The 26,646-nt window shown below is 41.3% G+C and overlaps 1 protein-coding gene across 3 annotated transcripts in view; it reads right to left on the minus strand.

Moving 5' to 3' along the window:
- Positions 1-26,433, minus strand: part of frs2a (fibroblast growth factor receptor substrate 2a) — a 107,095-nt gene extending 80,662 nt beyond the window's left edge. For 2 of the 3 annotated variants that reach the window (XM_073059690.1, XM_073059691.1), the window contains exon 1: positions 26,289-26,433. The gene's annotated coding sequence lies outside the window, so the exon portion shown is untranslated. Of the gene's footprint in view, positions 1-21,302; positions 21,350-26,288 lie in introns of those variants that run through there. The other variant, XM_073059693.1, reaches the window with a different exon arrangement.
- Positions 26,434-26,646: the final 213 nt, after the last annotated feature.

Raw genomic sequence — 26,646 nt, forward strand, 5'->3', positions numbered from 1 at the left:
AGTGGCATATCTAGATAGCAGTGATAGGATTGGGCCGAGCCAGCATGGATTTACCAAGGGCAACTCATGCTTGACTAATCTATTGGAGCTTTTCGAGGATGTAACCAGGAAGTTAGACAAGGGAGATCCAGTGGATATAGTGTACCTCGATTTTCAGAAGGCATTTGATAAGGTCCCACGTAAGAGATTGGTGGGTAAAATCAGAGCTCATGGCATTGGGGGGGATGATATTGACATGGATAGAAAACTGGTTGGCAGATAGAAAGCAAAGGGTAACGGTGAATGGGTGTTTCTCGGAATGGCAGGTGGTGACTAGTGGGGTGCCACAGGGCTCGGTATTGGGACCACAGCTGTTTACGATTTACATCAACGATTTAGATGAAGGCATTGAGAATAACATCAGCAAGTTTGCTGATGATACTAAGCTGGGTGGCAGTGTGACATGTGATGAGGATGTTAGGAGAATTCAGGGTGACTTGGATAGGCTGGGTGAGATACTTGGCTGATGACGTTTAATGTGAATAATTGTGAGGTTATCCACTTTGGGAGTAAGAACAGGAAGGCATATTATTATCTGAATGGTGTAGAGTTGGGTAAGGGAGAAATACAAAGAGATCTAGGAGTCCTTGTTCATCAGTCACTGAAGGTGAATGAGCAAGTGCAGCAGGCAGTGAAGAAGGCTAATGGAATGTTGGCCTTTATTACAAAGGGAATTGAGTACAAGAGCAAGGAAATCCTTTTGCATTTGTACAGGGCCCTGGTGAGACCACACCTGGAGTATTGTGTACAGTTTTGGTCTCCAGGGTTAAGGAAGGACATCCTGACTGTAGAGGAAGTGCAGCGTAGATTCACGAGGCTAATTCCTGGGATGTCTGGACTGTCTTACGCAGAGAGGTTAGAGAGACTGGGCTTGTACACACTGGAATTAAGGAGATTGAGAGGGGGGGATCTGATTGCAACATGTAAGATTATTAAGGGATTGGACAAGATAGAGGTAGGAAATATATTCCAGATGCTGGGAGAGTCCAGTACCGGAGGACATGGTTTGAGAATAAGGGGTAGGTCATTTATGACAGAGTTAAGGAAAAACTTCTTCTCCCAGAGAGTTGTGGGGGTCAGGAATGCACTGCCTCGGAAGGCAGTGGAGGCCAATTCTCTGGATGCTTTCAAGGAGGAGCTAGATAGGTATCTTATGGATAGGAGAATCAAGGGATATGGGGACAAGGCAGGTACCGGGTATTGATAGTAGATGATCAGCCATGATCTCAGAATGGCAGTGCAGACTTGAAGGGCCGAATGGTCTACTTCTGCACCTATTGTCTATTGTCTATCCGATTACTTTTCCGCTGTCACACCTTGTTTACAATCAAATTCCAGTTCTTACTTAGAGTGAGATCTTTGTCTTTGTTCAAACTATTTTCCTCCAGTTTATTGCAACGGCTTCCTTTACTAGGCAGTCCCAAAAGCCACTGGTGTGGCATAGTAGTTTTGTGCTGTCGAAGTCAATCCTATGGCCACTGTAAATGCAATGGCCAGACAGGACACAAAGTGGAAACCCACATCAAGGAGCACAGGTGGTGTATCAGTTTGGGATACCCAGAGAAATCAGCAATAGCAGAACAATGCATTTGATAAATACCACTGGAGTAAACATGCCTAAGCATCATCCTTGATGAAGATGGCAGAATTTGTCATCGAAACATCGGTTATAATTTATACCTGTACCCAGCTGTAAGCCTAAGAAGAGTTTATTTATTATATGCCAAGAAAGCACTAGATCCTTTTTCAGTATCTTGCCTGTTACCAAGTCCTCAGTCTGCTCAAAGCCTTCTCATTCTTGATCCCTGGTGTGTGGTGGTCTGCTATTGGTAATACAGCCTGGGGATTCTCAGCATTTCCCTTTAACAACCCCCTAACAAACACTCAGACACATTACTGCTTTGTACTATTTCATGTTTTCAATCATTTCTTATTGTTATCAACATCTGAAATTTCTGTGAAACATTTCAGGACATATACCATAGTAAAAACAAAATGCAAGTTGTATTTGCTGTTCTATTGTTGATAACGGAGTATTCTTGTAGAATATAGAACATTAAGATCTGAACCTAGAATTCTGAAAAATTGAAATGAATTAATACATTGAGGTTGCTTTAAATATTATTTTTCATAAAGGAATGCAAATTTTGTGCTGCTGGTTGTCAATTAACCAGAGGAATATATTTTTACTCACCAAACAGCTCAGATTTTTTAAACAGATAATTGAATACAGTTGATATTTCATTGTAACTTTTATACTTCTATAACATTTTACTGTGACGCTTTCGGAAAGATCACTCAAAACCACTCCAGCCATAAACTGGGAAGACCCTGGTGCTTGAGCGTTTTCAAACTTTTCAATAAATTATTTTACATCTTGCAAAATCCTAGCTTCAACTCCCAGTAATTGATTACTGCCACAAGTCATGCTGAGCTGTTGGCAGTAAATTACATTACACTGAAATGACATTTGTCCTGAGAAATGAACACTTGAATTCTGACAGGAGCTAAGTTATAATTTGTTCTCACAGATGGTATCAATCTCAGTCTCAACAGTTCTTTTCAATATAATCTGTGGATTAACCAAATCTTGTTCATTCCCTTTCTCCCCAACTCCTCTCTAAACCCAAATAGGTTATCTACTGTTGGGATAAAATTCCGTTGTTGATACTCTTCACTATTACACCAAGTGACTAATAAGACATAGCTTTCCCAGATTATTACCACACCAGATATCACAACTAAAGAAATCTAGCAAGTATATAGCTTCAAGGCAGAAAGCAAAAAACAGCAATTAGAACTAAGAACTTCCAAATGAGTTCACCCTGGCAAACTTAGGAGCATTATGTCTAATTGTAGCATATTGGCCAAGATGAACTTACATTACACATACAAGAATTGAAATTAGCTCCATCTTGGAATATATATCTTAACTTCCTCCTCGACCCCCCCCCCCCCATTACCTTTGCCCATCTCTGATCTACACAATTGGGTATAAGTTATATGGTTAAATCTTCCTTAATAATTCACTTCATTTATCTTCATTTGTGATTTAAATAATGCATTCAATGCAAAATTTCCAGTTACTGATACAAGTACCTAACTTGAATATTAGAAAGTGAGAAAGACACTGTCCAGAAGATGCAGAATTGATATAGGTACCGTGGTGCGGCACAGTAGTGTAGAGCTTAGCATACTAAAATGACAGCACCAGTGACCCAGGTTCAATTCCACCGCTGTCTATAAGACGTTTGTACATTCTCCCCGTGATTGCATGGGTTTTCCTGAGGGCCCTGGATTCTTCTTACACTGGAAAGATGTACAGTTAGGGTTAGTGAGTTGCAGGCACACTATATTGGTGCCAGAAGTGGGAGAACAATCTTTGCTGATTTGATGCAAACGATCCACTGTATATTTTGAAGTACATTTGACAAATAAAGCCGATTTTAAATTATAGGTTGCCCAAAATAACAAAATACTCAAATAATGCTGAAAACACCCAGCAGCTCAAACAGCATCTGTATAACGAGAAACAGAGTAAACTTGTTAATCATAAACACGAGAAAGTTTACAAATGATGGAAATCCAGAGCAACACACACAAAATGCTGGAGAAACTCAGCAGGTCAGGCAGCATCTATGGAAATGAATAAACAGTCAACATTTCGGGCTGAGACCCTTCTTCAGGACTGAGAAAACGTGGGGGGAGGGGAAGGAGGCTAGCTAGAAGGTGATAGGTGAAGCTAGATGGGTGTGAAAGGTGAAGGTCTAGAGAAAGAATCTGATAGGAGAGAGGACCACATGAGAAAAAGGATGAGGGGACAAGAGGAGGCCATTGACCAACATGTCGGACTTAACTTGCTACAGTACTAACTTCCTTGCCCCCAGTTCCGATGAAGGCAAATGACATGAAACATTAACTCTTTCCACAGATGCTGCATGACAAGCGGATTGCTTCCGTCTCTTCCATTTTTATCTCAGGTTTCTATTTTAGGCAGTGTTTTAATTTCTAACCCTAAACATATCTTTTCATAAACTTCATATTTAATAATAGCAAAAATAAATTAAAGAATACATTTTCAAGAATACACTTAAAGAGATATTTTGTGATAATACAGAAAAATTTAGTTCACTTCCTTGAGTATTCTTCATAAACAGACAAGTCAGGTTGAAGTTCAATGAAGTGATAGTCTCTCCTTACAGGAGTCCTGGATTCCTAGTACCTCAAGAATATACAATGTACAGAGCATCTACAATTCAGATTATCCATTAGCCCTTTGTAGCCTTAGCTATTTTAAATATTACCAATTTCATTGGACATAATTACAATAAATATCAGTAAAACGTGGCATTCTCCAATGTTTCATACAGTATAAATATGCCGCTTAATTAAGCTGTTTATGAATTATCAGGCAAGTAAACACTTGAATTACTTACTCATAACTTAAAGTAATTTACATTTACTTCTACAAGCAAATCTGTCCAACTCACTTTCCTGATTGAGCCGAATGAAATAATAGCATAACATCCATTTGAGATTGCCATGAGATCTTTCTATCTGTACGTTGATTCTGAGCATTCAAAGAAAACAGACTATTTATTGCTTTTGCAGTGATTTCAAGCAGTGACCACAATTGATTCAATAGGTACAGGTACAAAGAAAGATCAATAGCATCCATACTTATAAGTTTGTTCCAGAAATCTCTCTCTTACTTCTCACACACCATTTTGCATGAATCTAAATTTCCATTAGATTTAAACATAATTTTAATACAAAATCAAATGACCCAATTCTGTTCAGCTTTAAATTACACATCCAGTGCCAGAGATACATATTAATAATAAAAAGAGCCTCAAGGACTTTCAAGGGAGTGTTATATTATTAATTATATTTTATTGATACAAAACAGAATAGACCCTTCCAGCCCTTTGAGCTACGCCACCCAGCAATCCCCTGATTTAATCCCAGCCTAATCACGAGACAATTACAATGACCAATTAACCTACCAACTGGTAGGTCTTTGGACTGTGGGATGAAACCTGAGCACCTGGAGGAACCCTATGTAGTCATGGGGAGAACGTAAATCTCTTTACAGGCAGTGGCAGGAATTGAACCCCTGTTGTGCTAACCACTACACTACCGTACCGCCCCACAAGAACAAATGTGTAGTCAGTAGGATTGCTTACTCTTGGATAAAATAGACAGATGCAACAGATCCCAATGCACTACCTATACAAAAGTGGATTGACCTAATCAATGTACGGCTGGCTGCCTTCGTCGGTCGTGGCTTTGCAGAATGTGAGGTGATGCATTTTGGAAGGTCAAATACAAAGAGGAAACCATACAGTAAATGACGGAACCCATAAAAGCACTGATGTACACAGGAAACAGAGGATGCATTTCTATAGCTCCCAGAAAGTGGAAACAGGTGGATAGAAGAATGGTAAAGCAGCATTTTTTGTGCTCATCTTCATCAGTCAGAGCACTGAATTTAGAAGTTGAAAAGTCATATTGCAGCTGTATAAAACTTCTGTTAGGTCACATTTGGAGTAGTGTGTGCATTTCAATTACTCAAGAGATGGATTACATAAAGAGGCTGTGAAAATATTTATACTGTGCTGAAAATGAACAAACTATAAGTTGTCTCCATCTGCATATTACTTGTACTAGATGACAGCCTTGTTCTTTTTACCCTCATATAACACTTAATTGTTTGATCTTCTTCAAAGATGTGTTTTCTATCCTTGCAAAGATTTTTTCTGCAAATTTATTACATTATTTCTTCACCAACTAATTCATCCTGAGAATGGTATAAGTAGTGGTCAGTTGCTAATTCACTCTATGCTTCAAATATACGTCACTGGCACTAAAGCATTTCTTGAATATAATCACAATTGAATATTGGAAGCTCCAACAAGACAAAATGATAATAATCTAGTCAGCTGTTTCATTAATGTTGAGGTAGGGATAAATATTGATCAGTTGAAAAGTAGAAGGTCAGTACACATTGCAGCAAAGAGGACCTCGGTTTGCTGGTCTTTACATGGCATGGGACTTGCTGATTCATTTATTTATTGACATACAGTGCGAAATAGGCCATTCCAGACCTTCAAGCCATGCCACCCAGCAATCCCCCAGTTTAGTCCTAGCCTAATCAAGGGACATTTTATAATGACCAATTAACCTACTAATTGATAAGTCCTTGGACTTTGGGAGGAAAGTGGAGCACCTGGAGGAAACCCACCCGGTCACAGAGAGAACGTTCAAACTCCTTAGGCAGCGGCGGTAATTGAACCCGGGTTGCTGGTACTGTAAAGAATTGTGCTAACCATTACGTTACTGTGCCATCCATAAGCAAGAGAGATTGAATTCAATCAATACCAATACCTGCAAAGACAGGTAAGAAAGATAACCATATGCAATTCTTGCTTGACACCAGCTGCAGTTACATGCAGTCCATTTTCTAAATTTAGAATATGTTTAAAAATCAAGCAATCTCAGAACAAAATCTTTGGTGGAGCTGACTTGATGGGCCAAATGCCCCAATTCTGCTCTTATGTCATATGGTCTTGCTTTTAAACCATTTCTAACTTGGTAAAAAACAGATAGTGGGAAGTAGGTCAATTGAAGTAAACAACTTTCTACCAGTACATTTATTCTTAACCAGAAAAAAACTGTTTAATTAACATGCTTAAACAAGCAGGGGCAGTCTACTTTTCTCAAGAGTGGGATGAACTGGCAACACACTACTGACCGCAGCTTACGCCATCCTCAAAAATGAATCAGTTGGTTAAAAATATAAAACTATGCATTTGCTGAAAAAAATCATTGGAAGGATAGAAAACCTCTAAGATGATCAAACACAATTAAATACATTACAAGACAGAAAGAACAGTTTTAATAATACTTTAATCAAAACAAGTTGTAAACTAAACATAATAAGACTAGACCTCTGTTAGTTTAACTATTTTAATTTTTTGACTCAATGGAAGCAACCTATTTATTTATATCAAAATCAGATGACAATAGCTATTTAACAAGCAACTTTTTAAATCTAAGTTCCTCGTTCTTTAAAGTTTAAAATTGGGGGCACCCAGGTAACAAACTCCAAAGCAATGTTTTTAGAAGTCCCCCTCAATACCCAAGGCTGTAGCAAGTTATAACGACCTTTCAACTATCGAAAAGAATGCCTGGAATTCACCATACCTGGTGAGATATTGTTTATTCTACAAGTTGGTACAGCCAAGATGCCTCAAAAATCAATTCTGCAATAATTTGTATATAAATATATACACTGATATTTAATTTGCTTCAGTGAACTAACATTTTAGCTGGAACATTAGCATTCATGCTGAGGCTGGGAATGTGGGGGCAGGGGTGCAGTTCAATTCATTTGAGATCAGAGGAATACATTCATGTCCGCTTCCCCCACCCCTCCACAACCTCTCATGTTATAAACAGAATTACCTCTTTGCTTAAAGAGTTGAAGTAAGTTCACAGACACAAGAGTTTTACTTATTCCTTCCCAGTAGCACGGCTAAATATTTTCAATACATAAAAGCTTACATTCTTCTCTAGCTCTTGGGTTATAGCCAAATTTTGACATTTTGGATGACAAGCAATCCAGTGAACCAGCAAAGGAAGAACTCAATTGGTTTAAGTTGAATGCATCTATAACATCATGTCTTCTGCTTCACAAATTCTTAACCATTTAACCACCATAATCAGCAATTGGTAGGACTTTAAAAATAATTTTCAAAGTGATAAAAGGAACTACGTAAATGAACTTTAAACAAGTTAATAAAAGGCAAAATAAAGCAACACACACAAAATGCTGGAAGAACTCAGCAGGCCAAGTATCATCTATGGAAAAGAGTAAACAGTTGGCGCTTCAGGCCAAGACCCTTCAGCAGGACTGGAAAGCAAGAGAAGTCAGAGTGAGAAGGAGGGGTGAAGGAATGAAAAAGCACAAGATGGAAGGTGATAGGTGAAATGGTAACCGGGGGAGGGGTGAAGTTAAGAGCGAGGAAGTTGATTGGTGAAAGAGATATGGGGTTAGAAGAGGGGGAATTTGATAGGAGAGGACAGAAGATCATGGAAGAAAGTGAAGGAGGAGGAACACCAGAGGGAGGTGATGGGCAGTTAAGTAGATAAGGTGCGAGACAGAAACAGGAATGGAGAAAGTTGGGGAGGGGCAATTACCAGAAGTTCAAGAAATTGATGTTCATGCAATCAGATTGGAAGCTACCCAGGTGGAATATAAGGTGTTGCTCCTCCAACCCATGTGAGATCTCACCGTGGCAGTAGTGGAGGCCATGGACTGACATGTGGGAATGGGAATGGAAGTAGAATTGAAATGGGTGGCTACCAGGAGGTCCCACTTTTTATGGCAGATGGAGCATTGATGCTCAGCAAAGCATCTCACCCTAATACAGGAGGCCACACCAGGAGCGCTGGACACAGTAGATAACCCCAAAAGACTTGCAGGTGAAGCGTTGCAAAGTGCCATAGTTATCTGCTGTAACAGGTCACAAAGAATCCAATATGAAGCAAAACAATGAAAGCACAAGAGGCTAATAAAAGTCTAAAATCACTAATATCTCACAAACTACCAGGTTGCTTTGTTTTTAACTGGAAAGTGATATGCCACTGGCTAGCCGGCCAGTGGAATTTTCCAGTCATGTCTGTCTAAGACTGGACTAATTTTTGTTTTCATTTTTTCAGAGCACATATCTCTTCCACCCAAACAGTGCTTGTGTTTAAACCAAGATGAGAACTATTGTTCAAATATGCAAATTTTAAAATTGTTTAACTAATTGAACACTTGTGTTTCATAACAACACACAAAATGCTGGAAGAACTCAGGTCAGGCAGTATCTATAAAAATTAATAAACAGCTGATGTTTCAGTCCAAGACTCTTCTTCAGGGCAGCACTGTACTCTGTACAATATTCCAACACGAAAATATAATCAGGAAGTCACTTTTTCCCATAAAATATTAGCCGGTCATTCTTCTGGGCAAAACACTGGAAGTATATAACCACAACGTTTTGCCAAGTAGATACCATCTGGCAAAAAACGGTGAGCACAAGTAATAGACATCCAGAAAATTATGTCCAAGGCCATCATTTCACATTGGTCAGAACTTCAAGGCTAAACTCTTTTTCACTCCCAGCTATCTCCAGAGTCACAATCTCATGGTCAAGGAAAAATAAACAAAACACAACCAAGGGATAAAATAAAATACTGACAATATAAGATAAAAGATTTTTTTACCTCTAATTCAGTGGGCACTGCTCCATGGAGAGAAAGCTGAATATCAAGTCCTGTGCATGTACAATACTATACCAACAGTACATTAATGTGTAATTTCTTTATCCACATAATTTCAGTTACCTTACCCAGTTGAAATTTGTCATTGTTACCTTACAGCATTCATTATATTTTATTTACCAGCTAAATAGATACAGCCATATATAATTGAGAATAACAATACTACTATAGCAGCTTTTTTTTTAACAATATTCACATGTGGATAGCAAATTACTTTGCCTTTCTGGTTTATGTGCCTTCGTTTTTCCACATTGTATTGTATCTGCCAAGTGCCTTCCCACTCATTCAGCTTGACTACATCTTCTTTAAATTTGGTTACATCTACCTCCCCAGTCATCTACTGTTGCGATAAGGCCACATTGGACAGCCTACAACCTGATAGCATGAACATCGATTTCTCAGACTTCCGGTAATGCCCCCCCTCACCATTTCCCATTCCTCCCTCTCTCTCTCACCCTATCTTCCTGCCTGCCCATCGCCAACCCGTAGTGCTCCTCCCCTCTTTCCTTTCTTCCATGACCTTCTATTCTCTCCTATCGGACTCGCCCTTCTCCAGCCCTGTATCCCTTTCACTGATCAACTTCCCAGCTCTTTATTTCATCCCCTCTCCCTCCCAGTTTCACCTACCACCTTGTGTTTCTCTCTCCCTTCCCCCACCTTTTAAATCTGCTCCTCATCTTTTTTTCTCCAGTCCTGCCGAAGGGTCTCGGCCCAAAACATCGACTGTACTTTTTGCCATAGATAATCCCTGGCCTGTTGAGTTTCTCCAGCATTTTGTGTGTGTTGCTTGGATTCCCAGCATCTGCAGATTTTCTCTTGTCTGAAACTCCCTGAAGTAGGTGTTTCCAGTTTGCTTCACTTCAAAGTTAATTTGAGCCTTAATACCCAAAATGACACTGAGGCAAACTGAAATTATGTTTGCCAACATTAAATGCGCATTGAGCGTCAAAGCAGCTAGTGGGAAGCTGACAGGGAAAATAAACTTTTTTTTAAAAACTGTGAACCAGCTACTGGGCCAGATATTAATCTGGTTTTAATTAAAAACAGCTTAACACAAAGTAAAGGACATAGTATCTTCAGAAAAACAAAACTGAAACAGTGGTCACAGACTGGCAGACAAAGCTCTACGTTACTTGCACAAAACATTGAATACTTGAAGGCACTCTTTCCTCATTGAGTTTGGAATGTGTAGGTTTACCCTTAGTAAACAAAAAAGTCCCAAACATTGCAATTCCTTAAGACACAATCTGCTCTCTAATATCTCAAGTGAAGGAACTTGTTACTTACTGCTTATAGATAAAATGTGCACGAGAGATTTGAATGACTGTTATTTCTGCTCCAAAAGAACTTCACACCTGTGCAATATTCTTTTAATGAGGCACAAGAGACAAAATAAGTACAAAACTGAGGAAATCAGGGGAAAAACAAACATCCAAAAAAGAACAGAATTAGGATCAATACAGCTGGGCAAACAATTACTGCAATATTCCAAATTGGTAGCTCGCCAAAATTCTTTGTTATGTCTTTGCTATAAATAAATGGTGCATGAAAATAAAAGTTGGATCAGCTTCAGCAGGCCAAGGACAGCCATGCTCTGGACAATCAACCTACTTCTGTGATGGGACAGTAGGGGGCAAAAACTAAAATTTACTGTCCAGTCGTAATCATAAAGCAGAACAATTGCAATGCAAAGCCAGGCAGTTCTTACATTTAAATGGCAAGATGCTTGGATACTTTCAAATCTAGTGAGATTCCATCAAGTAATAACAATTGCTGATTACATAAGAGCACCACTGTCAAGTCAACAGTAGAATTTCAAGGGCAGTTTATATATGGCACTTTTTAATAAACTATGTTATATACTGAATCCAATTATAGCTCTTTAAAAGTCACTGTACTTCAATGATAATTAAATCTTTCTCAAATTATTCATTATCTTTTTCCAAAGAAATATATTTTAATGAGCTATTAGACTATTGATTTGTAACTTCAGTTCGAATTTACTAAATTCAAGCCCATTTCAATTACAGTGGGATAAACGGCCAACCACAGAACTATTCAAGCCCTTTCACTGCAATTAACTTGATCTAAAGTATTTAGCATAACTTGTTTTGCTGGTTTGATTAAGGTTTTAGCTTCATCTGTGCAGTTTTATGGATGAAAGTAATTCAGGACCTACATTAAAATAAAAGAGTTAATGAGACTTTTAAAGCAAACAGAATTATGGTTTATTTGAGTTAATATGAAACAGACATTTCAAGTTTTCATTTGGAAACAAATCAAATTGTAATTACCTTGTGGTTTAATGTTTGAAGCCTCAAGTTCCATGGATAATATCTGCAGTACTTGTGGTTCTACATGCTGTGTCCTGAGGACAATGTAGTTATCAAACTGGTCTGTTGCTTTAAACTTACTAGTCTTAAAAAACAATTTGTATCATTGTGGCAACTTACAATCAGTCGAGAATAATCAGAGGACCTTCTAATTTTACTTTTGCCAAGTCAATGCGAAGATGAAAATGAATAATAATCCAAGGGACCCTCAACAATAAAAACCTACCACAACAAGGTCAAAATCCTCACTCAGTTTTGATGTCAAGGTGGAACAGATAGCATTGTGAAGAATTTCAATCACTAGACATATTTTCTACAATTGATTCCACTGAGGAACCACCATGTTTTAACTGCAGGGGTCAAAAAGACAGGTGCAGAATCAGAATCAGGTTTAATATTGCCAGCATACAGCATGAAATTTTTCCACTTTGTGGCAACAGTACAATGCAATACACAATATAGAAAAAACTGAATTACAATAATTATATTTATATTAAATAGTTAAATTAAATAAATAGTGCAAAAAAAGAAATTTAAAAAAGTTAATGGGTTTAATGTCCATTCAAAAATCAAATGGCAGAGGGGAAGAAGCTGTTCCTGAATCACTGAGAGTGTACCTTTAGGCTCCTGTACCTCCTTCCTGATGGTAACAATAAGAGGGCATGTCCTGGGTGATAGGGGTATCGTTACTTGAAGATGTCCTGGATACAACGGAGGCTCATACCCATAATAAAGCTGACTAATTTTACAACTCTCTGCAGCTTACTTCAATCCTGTGCAGTAGCCCTCTCCCTCCATACCAGACGGTGATGCAGCCAGTCAGAATGGTCTCCACGGTACATCTGCAGAAATCTGAGTGCTTTTCAAGTGTTTTAGGTGATATACCAAATATTCTCAAACTCCCAATGAAATATGGCCCCTATGGCAGCAGTACAATGCAATACATGATAATATATAGACTACTAATGTCTATCTCAATACCTCATTAGAAGTGCTACCAAATCCTTTTTCCAAAAGGAAAATGACACAAAGGTCTGTTACAACACTAAGATGACACAAGTAGAGGAACATGTCACTTCCCTACTTTTTGCTGGGGAGTGTTGAGGCAAAAGACAGCAAGCAGCCCACAATTAACACACAAGGTGCTGACCATGAACCTTGTTTATTTATTTATAGAACTTTCCACAGTAAGCAACAAGAACACAGAATAATAGTTGTCTTTAAAGATTACATTATGACTGCAATAAAGCTAGTGAGGTAAATGCGCACAAAACCAAATTTCCTTCAGCTTACGCACAGATTTATTCTGACACTGCCACTGAACACCATCATACCCCATAAACTGGTGGGGAAACTGTTCTCGCTGGGTCTCAACACCTCCCTCTGTAACTGGATACTGGACTTCTTAAAAGAAAGACCACAGTCAGTCCATGTGAGCAGTAACATCTCTAGTCCCAATACGCAGAGCACTGGCTTAGAATTTCTGTCAATCAAAAACATCACTAGAATTCACAAAAGTAAACAGAATTTTCTCGGTATCAAAATACATCTTTAAACCAGAACCTGTTAACATCGTTATCAGGTTATTACACTGAGATATTCTATTATATAGGCAAATAATTAGCATTTAGCTCACCTCTGTTCTTTATAAGTAAATGATGATGTACCATGGGGATTTAATTCAGCTTTGGCAGTGGCACAAAACAACTGACTGACAACCTGTCTGCAACCCACCAAATTTCCATTCCACTGAAGTCATAACCGAGAGAGAAAAATCCATCACTTCTGTTCAAGCCTCATGATTTGAAAATTAAAATGTACCAGCTTTTTCCAGTCCTCACAGTTCACTCTTGTTCTTGCATCCACTATGCCACAGTGAAGCATTTTGGGATGTTTCCTATGAAATTTATCACTATGCCTATGACTTATTAATAAAACAGAATACTGACGCAAGTATTCTAATTATACTTTATGCACTTAAAAGGTGCACCTCTCTACCATAGCAGATAAAAAATCCATTGTAACAAAGCACCTGGTATCTACATAATACACATTTCAAAGAACAGTACAGCATAGGAACAGGCCCTTCAGCCCACAATTATGTGCCAAACTAGCTAAAGTAAATTTAAAACCCCCAAAAAATAATCCCTCCTACCTACACAATGTCTATGCAGTGTCTCTCCATCTTCTTTACATGCATGTGCCTAAGTAAATGTCTCTAAAAGCCTCTAAAGTATTTGCCTCAACCACCATACCAAGCAGCGCATTCCAGGCATCTACCATTCTGAGTGAAAAGAAAACTTACCCCTCACATCCCCTTTGAACCTACCCCCTCTCACCTTTGATGCATGTCCTCTGTATCAGGCATTTCAACCCTGGCAAAAAAAGATATTCCCCGTCTCCTCTATCTATACCTCTCACAATCCTATAAAATTCTATCAAAAGTCCCCTCAGCCTCTGCCACTCCAAAGAAGACAATCTAAGTCTGTCCAACCTTTGCCTTTTTTGAGGCTCTAGATCCAGACATACTTAATCTAACACCTTCTGATGTTGGGGAAGTGCTTCTCTACATTACAAATGAACGCACTAAAACATGGCTGCTTGAAGAGCTGAGTGAACCAACCAGCACCTGTGGAGATACAGGATGATTACTATTTCAGACGGAGACTGCAAACGAGACTGTCATGTTGCAGAGTCTCAACCATCCCTCTGCTTCCACAGACACTGCTCGGACTGCTGAATTCTTCCTGCAGTTTTATAATCCAAATTTTGCAGTTTCTTATCCCAACTGACAACATGCCTTAATTTGTTCACATTTGAGCCGCTAGATAGCTCAAAGGTAATGAAAAATCTCCCAGTGCAATAGAGAACACACTGTTGGAGGATAGAAGCATGCTGCCAGGGAAAACAAAATAATATCCCTGCTGAAAAAAAAGCAAAGCTGTATCTTTCCAAAGCTACAGAGTCTAATTGCTAGTAAGTAAATTGTGGATTCTTACAGTGCTCAATTAAGACACTGCTGTAAGTAAACACTGGGAAATTCATAGAAGCAGCAATTACAAGACTACAGACAGGCTGACTGTTGCATTTTGTATTTCTGAAGATTTCCTTTGTACTTCAAGTGCCCCACTTCAAGTACAACAGCAAGGAATGTGCACTTGAAGTAGGCAGGGTATTTTATAGAGCTATAAACAAATAGTACATCAAAAAAGTTTTAAAAATGGCAAAGGTAACTGCTATGCTTAATATTTCAACATTTTATGGCATTGTAGGTGACACAGCAGTCTTACAACCACGTGAATCAAAGTTCAATTCTGAGTGGGAAAAAGGAAAGGGGATGGTGAAAGGAGCAGGGTGGGGGGCAGTTACCAGAAATTCAAGAAATCAATATTCATGCCATCAGATTGGAGGCCACTCAGATGGAAATATAAGGTGTTGTTCTTCCAACCTGAGCGTGGTCTCATCGTGGCAGTAGAAGAGGCCATGGACTGACATGTTGGAATGGGAATGGAAAGTAGAATTGAAATGGCTGGCCACCAGGAAGTCCCACTTTCTGTAGCGGATGGAACACAGGTGTTCAACAAAACCATCTCCCAAACTACATCAAGTCTCACCGATATACAGCAAGCCATCTTTTGTCAAATTGTGACCAGATTGTTTGTATTTTCTTATAGAAAACCAGGAAGGTCTAATGAGGTTCCAAAGATGAAACATTGTTTAACTCATGGTACTATTTATTACCCTAACCAAATAAACAATATTATATGAACAGTCAATAGGTCAGCTGCAAGTCAAGAAACCAGCTTTAACTTTTCTGTATAGTGTTCAGAAACTTAAGGCATAAGCTAAACTGTGATGGAACTGAACTGAATATGCCTGAACTCTTTCAGTTTTGTGTTTTATATTCTGTGTTTTTGTTGTTGTTGCAGATATTGTTTAGCGCATGGGGCGGGGGGGATTCCATGTTTCGTGGCTGTCTGTTGGGAAGATGAGTCTCAGGGTTGGAGACTGCATACATTCTTTGATAATAAATGTACTTTGAATCTTTTAAAAAATATTAAAATGCTGTATTTTGTTGCATATTGCATAGCAAATGTGGTAAACTGCAGCAAACATTTGTCTGCCACCATCCCCAAAAGGGGCACATCTATAGTGTAACATTTTGAAAATGCTATTCCACTGAATTTTTTGCCAGTGGTATAATAGCATCCACACCGGACTTCGAGGTGAGTGGTCCTGGGTTCAAAACCAGCCCAGCTCCTTACAAGCTTTCCATCCGTGCTGGGTTAAGCGTCGAGCTAGCAACGCAGCCTCATAAAAAAAATGTTACAGAAATGGCAAGGTTGCAGCCCAATGCGCCACAAGATGCAAAGATGAACAACAATTCCATTCCTACTCACTCCTTAAAAATATATAGATTATATGCTTGTTAAACAAAAGTAGACCGTATGTCTCACTCCAAAATGCACTGATACTCGTTGGGATTCATGTAGTCCAGATGAAGGGCCTCAATCTGAACTGTCAATTGTCCATTTCCCAGTACAGATGATACTTGACCCACAGGGTTCCTCCTGCAGTTTACAGAACACTTAGCTGTCAATTTTCAATGGACAAGTGAAAATATATTCAATCATGCCAAAAATAATGTTGAATGTCTCTTATTATAACTTTTTTTTTGTTCAGGGTACAAGAACCAACCTTCACCAGCTTTTCCTCCTGGAAATAATACCACAATCTTTTATTACCAGCTTAGAGTGCAGACAAGGTCCGGGTTTAAGGATTCATACAAAGTTAGCCCCTCAAACAGAGCAATATTCCCATAGCACTGCACTAAAATATGTACCCCAGCTCTGAAATAGGGTTTAAACCCACAACCTTGTGACTCTGAGGCAAAAATGCTACCACTGAGCCAAAGATGACACAGGGCTTGTAAGCTATTTTGTAAACACAGTGAAAAATATTGACTTTATGATGACTTTTTCCCACCTCACAAATGTAAATATCTTTTTCTCTGGCTACAAAATACATGGGAGAGGAAGTTTGAATTCTAGAAAACATGCATTATTTATGGATCCAGGAATTTTAATCAGGCTTTGAATCTTTTAGAATGACTAGCAAATAAATTATCTACTTAGGCCTCCACTGATAACCAGTTCAGGACAATAGGGGAAAAAAGAATATGTCTATTAATTATTATAATGAAGCACAATATAAATAGATAGCAATTAGTAGGTAAGTTAGAGTCAGAGTCATAGAAAATACAGCACTGAAACAGGTCCTTCAGTCCACCTAGTCCATGTTAAACTGCTTACTCCCATCGACCTGCACCAGGACCATAGCCCTCCATACCACTACCATCCATGTATCCATCCAAAATTTTCTTAAACGTTGAAATTAAGCTCACACGCACCACTTGTGTTAGCAGCTCATTCCACACTCTTCACGACCCTCTGAGTGAAGAAGTTTCCGCTCATGTTACCCTTAAACTTCTCACCTTTCACCCGTAACCCACGACCTCTTGTAGTCTCACCCAACCTGAGTGGGAAAAGCTGCTTGCATTTACCCCGTTTATATCAAGGTTAAAATCCAAAATTTCCACTTGCAGCACACTTTAAATTCCTTGATGTGATTACTATTAGGATTAATTTCATTAACCACCATTCTACACACACCGCAAATCTCTTCACAAAGTCCTCTGCTATTGTGATTAATGGTAAGTCAGAAGGACACCAGGATATGCTGAACTTCCAAAGCACTCTAACACTAATACTACATGGGTGTGTATCTGCTTCCTTAATCTTACAAAGCTCCAAACTTGAGTGTGACAGCATGTTAAAACCAAACAAGATAGTTAACTGAAACATTCATAGAAATCTCATGGAAGACAAAGTGGACAGAAATTGCTGTTTTGAGTTTCTTTTATTGCTATTTTAATTAACTATGCATGTGGTGCATATCACAAGTCCTGGTTAGATGATCACTGAAGAGTATTGATAATGGCTGAGGTCACCCATCTTGTAAGGACACTGCCCAGGAGAAGGCAATAGCAAACCACTTCTGTAGAAATATTTGGCAAGAACAATCATGGTCAATGGAAAAGCCATGGTTGCCCATGTCAAACGACATGACACATAATGAACATGCTATACATCTTGGGGTCCAAGTTCATAGCTCCACAAAAGTGACTACAGATATCGATAGGGTGGTTGAGGCAGCTTATGGAATGCTTGCTTTTATTAGTCGAGGCATTGAGTTCAGAAGTCAAGAGGTTACATTGCTACTTTATAAGACTCTGGTTAGGCTACATCTGAAGTACCCGGTATTGCAAATAGTTCTGGTCAACCCATTATAGGAAGGATGTTGAGGCTTTGGAGAAGGTGCAGATGAGCTTTACCAGGATGCTGCCTGGTTTAAGAGACCATGTGCTATCATGAGAGGCTGGACAAATTTGGATTGTGTTTTTTTTGGAGAAGCAGAGGCTGAGGAAAGATCTGACAGAGAATTATAAGACCATGAGAGGCATAGATCGAGTATCTTTTTCCTAGGGAAGAAATGTCTAATACCAGAGGACATGCATTGAAGGTGAGAGGGGGGCAAGTTCAAAGGGGATGTGAGGGTTAAGTTTTTTCTCAAAGATTGGTGGATGCCTGGAATGCATTGCTTGGTATGCTGGTAGAGGCTTTTCAGATACGTCTACGTAGGCACATGAATGTGAAGGAGATGGAGGTATGTGGACATTTGTAGGTTGGAGGGATTAGTTTTTGTTTATTTTTTTAAACTTACTTTTTATCTGGTTCAGCACGACATCCTGTGCTATACTGTTCTATCTTGAAATAAAGAAAGTCAGACTGGCTAAATAGCTTTCCTCACCAACACAACTTTCTTGTAATTTCTACCTTCACTATCATTTGTTCCTCCCTTACTTCTCTGATCATGCTTCTAGTCACTGTTCTGTTGTTTATTTTTATACTACTGGCAAGGCATTAGTAAAAGCTGCAGTTGGAAGGGACAAGAGGTAGAACTTTGAGATGGTAAATTTCTGTGGAAAGCACTTAAGGGTTATACAATCCATCCCCAAATCTTTCCACTTTCTTCTCCTTTAAGATATTCCATAAACTCTGCACCTTTGGCCAAGATATTTATTAAATAATTTGTCCTAATGACCTCCTCGATGTGATATGTTTTGAGATATCTTATATAACCCTAATGCAATATTGAGCAAAAGGCGAGGAGACTCATGCCAAATGCATTCCTTCATGTCCTTCTCTTTTAATGTCTAAGTTCAGACATTAGACATTAGAATATAAAAGAAAACCATCAACAAACAGCAGAGGCTTATCCCCAAAAATGACGTGAAGTAGACAAATAGACAAAGATATTTGGCAGAAATGGGAACAGATGATGGTACTTTGTGAAAACTGTTGTGGAATAGAAAATTATAATTATATGCTGTGTCATGTTTTCAACACACAAACCTGTCATGCACAACAATCTACATATTCAGAAGCATTACTGATATGTTTGGCTGTTCTGACACGCTTCAGTCAACTAAAAATTGCAGTACATTCAATCGCATTCACAGCTTCACAGGAAATGAAGCAATCTAGGCCGACATATATCAATACCTACACAATACGGGTGGGCTGGATTGCTGTATGAACACTGATACTCAACAGCATGGTCATCTCCAGTACCAAACAATCAACATCCTATAGCATGCATCTTAACTGGACCAATGAAAAAAATACCATGGCAAAAGAACAGTGCCTCCAAGAAGACCACAACCTTGCCATTCGGTTTGGAAGCTTGCATTCCTCAATGACCCACATTGCTATGTTGGCTGGAGTCAGGGCTTTTTGCTTTGGCTCTTGGCAGGGTCACCCATACCAAACAGATCAAAGGGTAGAGGCCAGACTAATCATTTCTCCAGGTTCGGGGGTTCACTTGGAGCTAACAACCAACTGGTCAAACAAAACTGTTACAGAAACAGCAATGAAGAATCCTTCTACATTTGCAAAATGCTGGAGGAACTCAGCAGGCCAGGCAGTATCTATGGAAAGAGTACAGTCGACATTTCAGGCTGAGACCCTTCGTCTTGCTGAAGGGTCTCAGCTCGAAACATCAACTGTACTTTTTTCCATAGATGCTGCCTGGCCAACTGAGCTCCTCCAACATTTTGGGTGTTGCTTCAATTTCCAGCATTTCTTGTTTGTCCTACATCTGAGTGCAATGGTATTCCTGAGTTGCCACCTGGGACTTGCATGACTGACAGTAGAGAAAACTGAGCTATTGACATGATGAAGGAAGCCCTGAACACCACCAGAGACAGAGTACCTTCATTGCTGCCCTAAACACCAATGGTGTAAGGGGCAGAAGAGAATAAGAATAAGTCCAAGACTCAGCAACATGCAGCAAACAACTTACATCTGACTCCCTAAAGCCTTTTCACTACCACAAAGTCACAGTGGAACAATCCAACAACATTCGAAAAGTTTAAAACCATCCAAGAGAATAGAAGTTTCACCTGCACTCTAACATTCGCTCACTTGACCATCAGTGCACTCTGGCTGCAGTGAATATCATCTAAATGCAATTACTCAAAAAGGTTCCGCCAGATAGTACAACTGCCTATATTACCGATAAGGATAAAAGCAGCAACACACTATCCAGCCTTGAAATTATATAGTTGTTCCTTAATTACCAGTGTTTCTAAATCCCAAGACTCCATTTGCTAAAGTACTGGGTGCATATCACAGATCCTTGTTATCATTGCATATCACTCACACCAGGCAGACAATCTCTGAAGAGTATTGATAAAGGCTGGGATCACCTGTCTTGTAAAGACACTGCCCAGAAGAAGACAATGGCAAACCACTTCTGTAGAAAAATTTGCCAAAAACAATCATGATCATGGAAGACCACGATCATCTACATGATACGACATGGCACATGACAATAAAATGAACATCTTTACCAGGAAGACTGTGCAGTGCCTAAAAGTGGCTTATCACTGCTGCTGCAAAACAACTAATTTCATCACATATGCCAGTAGTAATAAACATGATTCTCATTCTCTCAAAAGATATTTAGTGATCTGAAAACTTAGGAGGTACCAATATTTTTTAGAAAGCATTGGATAGTAAAATTTTGTAAATACCAGATACTGTATCATTTGAATATATCATGTTGTCTGAAAATCAAACATCCAGTGCGCCTGCATTTATTATCAGATAATATACACCATAAACAATAAACTTCACAGCTTCACATTAACAAAATGTACTGGATGTATCAAAACAAAGATCAGCAAATTCCTCAATTTTTTTTAATCAGTACTGTGCCAAGAAGCAAATACCACAAATTTAAGATTTATTGTATAATGGCCAGAGCCTACAAACATTTTATCCTGTTCTAGCAAAAAGAAAATAAACTGAATTGCAATAACTGACGTCATGCAACATAAAAATCTGAAAATAAAGCTTAAACATTGTTCATTGGCCATTTCTGAAGAAATAGTTGCCCAATACTGCAACTTTCAAATCTGAGCATTAAAGAATTTTTAGTTTTCAAATGTTATATTTCAGATAGCTTTAATACCTCAGAGATAAAATCCAAAAGAAAACTGCATAATTTCTAGTCTTCAAAATGACATGAGGACCATGGAATCTGAGAAACACAAAATATGCACAGGCTCAATTTAATGCAGGAAATCCTGTCATTAAGTATTTGAAGAAAACAGTGGCAGAATGCTTTACCCAGATTTATTTTTAATAAGGTATCTTGTATGAAATTCAATTCATCTTCCAAGTTAAGAAACAACTCAGGAATTCTGTTTTGTTCATAAGTTTGTATTGGGTAAAGTGAGGAGGCTTCCTCTATGTGCTGATCACATCACTAAGATGATGGCAATGGACAGAGTCCCAAAACAAGTTAATTATTGATCCTTCTATGGCAATACAGATTAATTTATACCATTCGTAAGAAAGTAATCTTCCAAACACAAAAGCATACGAAAGCTGATCAAACAAATTTTGCCTGCCTTTTACTTGCTAAATAAAATAATTAAATTTATTTGTGAGCTGAGACTCAGAAAATGCTGTTAGAATTCAGCAGATCAGGCTGCATTTATGGAAGGGAATAAATATTCAGCTTTTCAAACCCTTCGAGTCCTGATGAAGGATCTCGGCCCGAATCATGGACTGTTTATTCCCCTCCCTTGAAGCTGCCGACCTACTGAATTCCTCCAGAGTCGTGTGTACGTGGGCGTGCGCTGCTCCAGGTTCCCAGCATCTGCAGATTCTCCTGTATCAGCCTTAGACTACCTCTTTCAGTCAAAACAGCTTTGGATGTTTACATTTGCAGTAGGTATCTGTATCTTTTGTCAACACATTAATTTGCAAAACTCAGACATGCTTACTTAAACAGCAGATAAAGAACTAGTCTCCAGTCCCCATCTCATCAAATGACCACATTTCATACACAAATATGAAAACTACATCTGACACTTAAAGCTAAGATGAGCTCTTCAAATAAAATACATTCCTTAAACTTGGTCAGCCTTGGAGCAGAGACAGCCCCTTTCTGATGACAAGACTTCCCACAGGACAGAAGGGGAAAAAGGAGGGTTGTGTTACGAAGAAGGGGGTGAAACTGGGCAGATAGTCAAACCCACAAACAGCGAGAGTTATAGTCTAGAGCAGAGGAGGAGTGGTCAAGCAGAGAATGAGGCAGATGGAGACAGGAACTGTAGGCCCAGGCAAAGATGAGTAGAAACCAAGCAGATTGATGGTTGGATTTAAACAGAGTTTGGGTGTCATTCAATGGACTTGGATAATTGAGATGCAAAGGGACTTGGGAATCCTTGTGCAAAACACTCTAAAGATGAACAGTTTTGGGCTTCTCATCTAAGAAACAATGTGCTGGCATTGGAGAGGGTCCAGAGGAGGTTCACAAGGATGATTCTCGGAATGAAAAGGGAGTGGGGCTGAGGAGGGGGTTAAAAAAAAGGATCAGCCATGATTGAATGGTGGAGCAGACTCGATGGGCCAAATAGCTTAATTCTGCTCCTCTGTTTTATGGTCTTATAATTAAGAACAGCCAGGAAGCATTATTCATGAACGGACAGGCAAAGGGGCTGTGGATATCAAGCAAAGAGGGTGGGAGCACTGAGTCAAAGACAAGGGTTAGTTGTAGTGTGAAAGGACTCAAGCAATAATACAAACCAGAGTTGTCCGAGGGAATTTGGACATAAAAGGGCTGGTGGAGAGAAAAATTTACTAGTTCAGAAATAGAGATATGGAGACAGAGACACCAGTGGGCTGAACAAGGGATGGGAGGTGGATATGGTCATGGAAATTGGAGCCAGAATAGGAAAGTGGGTCCAGGACCAGGAGGCAACAGTTCTAGCTCTTGTTCAAAGACAGAGATGGGGCTAGATTCTCAGGTGTTTTTGGGGTAAAGACAGGGAGAGGGTGGTTACAGTTTGAACAGAAGGGGACCCAGCCAGAGAAAGCACTGGAACTCAGGAAGAACCACAAAGGGCTTGGCCAAGATGTTATTAGGGCACGGGCAGAGAGAGTGTCAAAGACCTAGATAAGGTAGCAAACTGAATTAGACATTGGCTTCATGGGAGAAGCCAGAGAGTGGAAGTAGATGGTTGCCTCTGACTGTGACGAGCAGTGTTCTGCAAGGATTGGTGCTGGTCCATGTTTGTCATCTATATCAATGATTGGATGATAATGTGGTCAACTAGAGCAACAGATTTGCAGATGACACCAGGATTGGGAGGCTGTAGTGGACAGCAAGGTTGGGATAAAAAATGAAATGTTTAAGGGAAACATGAGGGGGCCTTTTTCATTCAGAGGGTGGTGAGAGTATGGAATGAGCTGCCAGGGCAACTGGTGAACACAGGTTCAATTTCAACACTTAAGAGAAATTGGGATAGGTACATGGAATAAATGGAGGGCTATGGTCTAGGGGCAGGTCGATGGGACTAGGCAAAATAATAGTTCAGCACAGATTAGATGGACTGATAGGCCTGTTTCTGAGCTACAGTGGTCTATGATTCTATGAATATAAAGTAATGAATTGCAGATGGGGGTGGGGAGGTGAATGAGGGGGTGGGAGAGGAAGGAGAATGGGGGTGATGGCAACTGTGAGAGTGATGGGTACACAGGGCTTGGGACAGGGGTGGCTAGGGTGCAGGTGTTAGAATGGGAGGGGGGGGGGGGGGTGCAAGTGATGCTGGTAGGGCCAGGACAGAAATGGCAGGAGACATTAGAGAGTCAAAGTAAGTAAATCACCAAATACTATCCTGGGATTACCTTTCATATGGGCATTCACAGTACAACAAAAATACAATATAATCAATAAAAATACTACATACAAAAAGTGACAAACAATCAATGTGCAGAAGGCAATTCTGTAAATATTAAAAAATAACAATTAACTTGTAAATAAATAATACTGAGAACATGAGCTGTAGAGTCCGTGAAAGTGAGTCTATAGGTCATCTAATCAGTTCAGTGTTGAGGTGAATGAAGCTATCCATGCTGGTTCAGGCAAATACAATGGCAGGAAGCTAGGTAGAGATGCTGATGGGGTTCTGGACAAGGACAGTGATGGGAGTCCAAGGAGAGACAAGAACAAGCAATTGAGCAGAGAGTGCATTAAGGCCCAGACAGGACAATGGCCCTGGCAACAGCAGTTGAGGTGAAGATGTCAATGAGACCCAGGCAACAACAGCAACACGGACCCAGGCAGAGATGGCAAAGGTGTCAAAGAGACCCAGACAGAGCTGGTGAAAGGGACTTGGGCAGGTGTGGGGAGGATAGAGAGGAATATTCAAATAGACGTGGGGAAGTTCAGATGGGAATGTGATTCAGGCAGGGATAGCAACTAAGAGATGAAGAGCACCATAGATAGGGACATGAGACATAGGTAGGGAAAAGGTGAAGCTCTGACCAGGTGGAGGGAGAGGGGGTGGTTTGTGAGGACTATGACAGAAACCCAAGCGGGGTATAGTTGCTATACCGGATGCGAGGGGAAACAGTGGAGGTCCAGTCCAGTCTGACTGCAGTGTGGGTGGGGTGGGTGGGAGATGGTCTGGGTGGGGTGGGTGGGGGGGTGAGATAGTCAGAGTGGGGTGGGAGGGTGTGAGATGGTCTGGATGGGGAGGGTGGGAGGGGGTGAGATGGTCAGGGTGGGGTGGGTGGGAGGGGGTGAAATAGTCAGGGTGGGGTGGGTGGTAGGGGGTGAGATGGTCAGAGTGGGGTGGGAAGGGGTGAGATGGTCTGGTTGGGTGGGAGGAGGTGAGATGGTCAGGGTGGGGTGGGAGGGGGTGAGATGGTCAGGTTGGGTGGGAGGGGGTGAGATGGTCAGGGTGGGTGGGAGGAGGTGAGATGGTCAGGGTGAGTGGGAGGGGGTGAGATGGTCAGGTTGGGTGGGAGGAGGTGAGATGGTCAGGGTGGGTGGGAGGAGGTGAGATGGTCAGAGTGGGGTGGGAGGTGAGATGGTCAGAGTGGGGTGGGGGGGTGAGATGGTCAGGTTGGGTGGGAGGGGGTGAGATGGTCAGGTTGGGTGGGAGGGGGTGAGATGGTCAGGGTGGGTGGGAGGAGGTGAGATGGTCAGGGTGGGTGGGAGGGGGTGAGATGGTCAGAGTGGGGTTGGAGGGGGTGAGATGGTCAGAGTGGGGTGGGGAGGTGAGATGGTCAGGGTGGGTGGGGGGGTGAGATGGTCAGAGTGGGGTGGGGAGGTGAGATGGTCAGGGTGAGTGGGAGGGGGTGAGATGGTCAGAGTGGGGTGGGGGGGTGAGATGGTCAGGTTGGGTGGGAGGGGGTGAGATGGTCAGGGTGGGTGGGAGGAGGTGAGATGGTCAGGGTGGGTGGGAGGGGGTGAGATGGTCAGAGTGGGGTTGGAGGGGGTGAGATGGTCAGAGTGGGGTGGGGAGGTGAGATGGTCAGGGTGGGTGGGAGGGGGTGAGATGGTCAGAGTGGGGTTGGAGGGGGTGAGATGGTCAGAGTGGGGTGGGGAGGTGAGATGGTCAGGGTGAGTGGGAGGGGGTGAGATGGTCAGAGTGGGGTTGGAGGGGGTGAGATGGTCAGAGTGGGGTGGGGAGGTGAGATGGTCAGGGTGAGTGGGAGGGGGGTGAGATGGTCAGGGTGGGTGGGAGGAGGTGAGATGGTCAGATGGGGTTGGAGGGGGTGAGATGGTCAGAGTGGGGTTGGAGGGGGTGAGATGGTCAGGGTGAGTGGGAGGGGGTGAGATGGTCAGGGTGGGTGGGAGGAGGTGAGATGGTCAGGATGCAGGGTGGGCGGTCCCGGGTGCGAATACCAGGGGTGGATGAGCGGATGAGGTCGGTGTGGGGGAAACTGTCCGGTGAGGGAAACTCTCTCACTCCGTGGCTGGGGTGGGGGTCACTGACCTGCGGGGTTTCTGCCCGCTGTGGCTCGGGGTGAGTCGCGTCCTCCGCTGGGAAACCGCGCCGATCACCGATCCCACTGTTTACAAACACGGAACTCGCTCCGCGTCCCTCTGGTCCTCTCTCTCCCCACCCAACACCCGACTCATCGGATCGGTACTCACGTTCCTCTTCCAAGCAGCATACCGCAGGCCCGGCCAGGCCAGGACAGGAAGGACGAGGCAGCGGGTGCCCGGGAGACACTCGGACTCGGCCTGAGGCTGAGAGCGGCTCCGCTTCAGGGAGAGCACAGGCCGCAGCGCAAGCGCATTCCCCGGACAACTGCTTCCGGGTCGCAGAGCACGGCCGCCGAGGGAGGGAGGGAGGGAGAGCGGCCGCTTTCAGCTGGGGCCCGGGGTTCCGATCGGGGGGAAGGGGAGCGGCGGGGCAATGGCAACCGGGATGCCTTGAGGGGTTGGAGGCAGGATGAGGGAGGTGATAGATGGTTTGAGGGGTAGGGGACAGGATGAGGGAGGTGATGGG

This window comes from Hemitrygon akajei, chromosome 10 (assembly GCF_048418815.1).
Source record: "Hemitrygon akajei chromosome 10, sHemAka1.3, whole genome shotgun sequence".
NCBI classification, from domain to species: Eukaryota; Metazoa; Chordata; class Chondrichthyes; order Myliobatiformes; family Dasyatidae; genus Hemitrygon; species Hemitrygon akajei.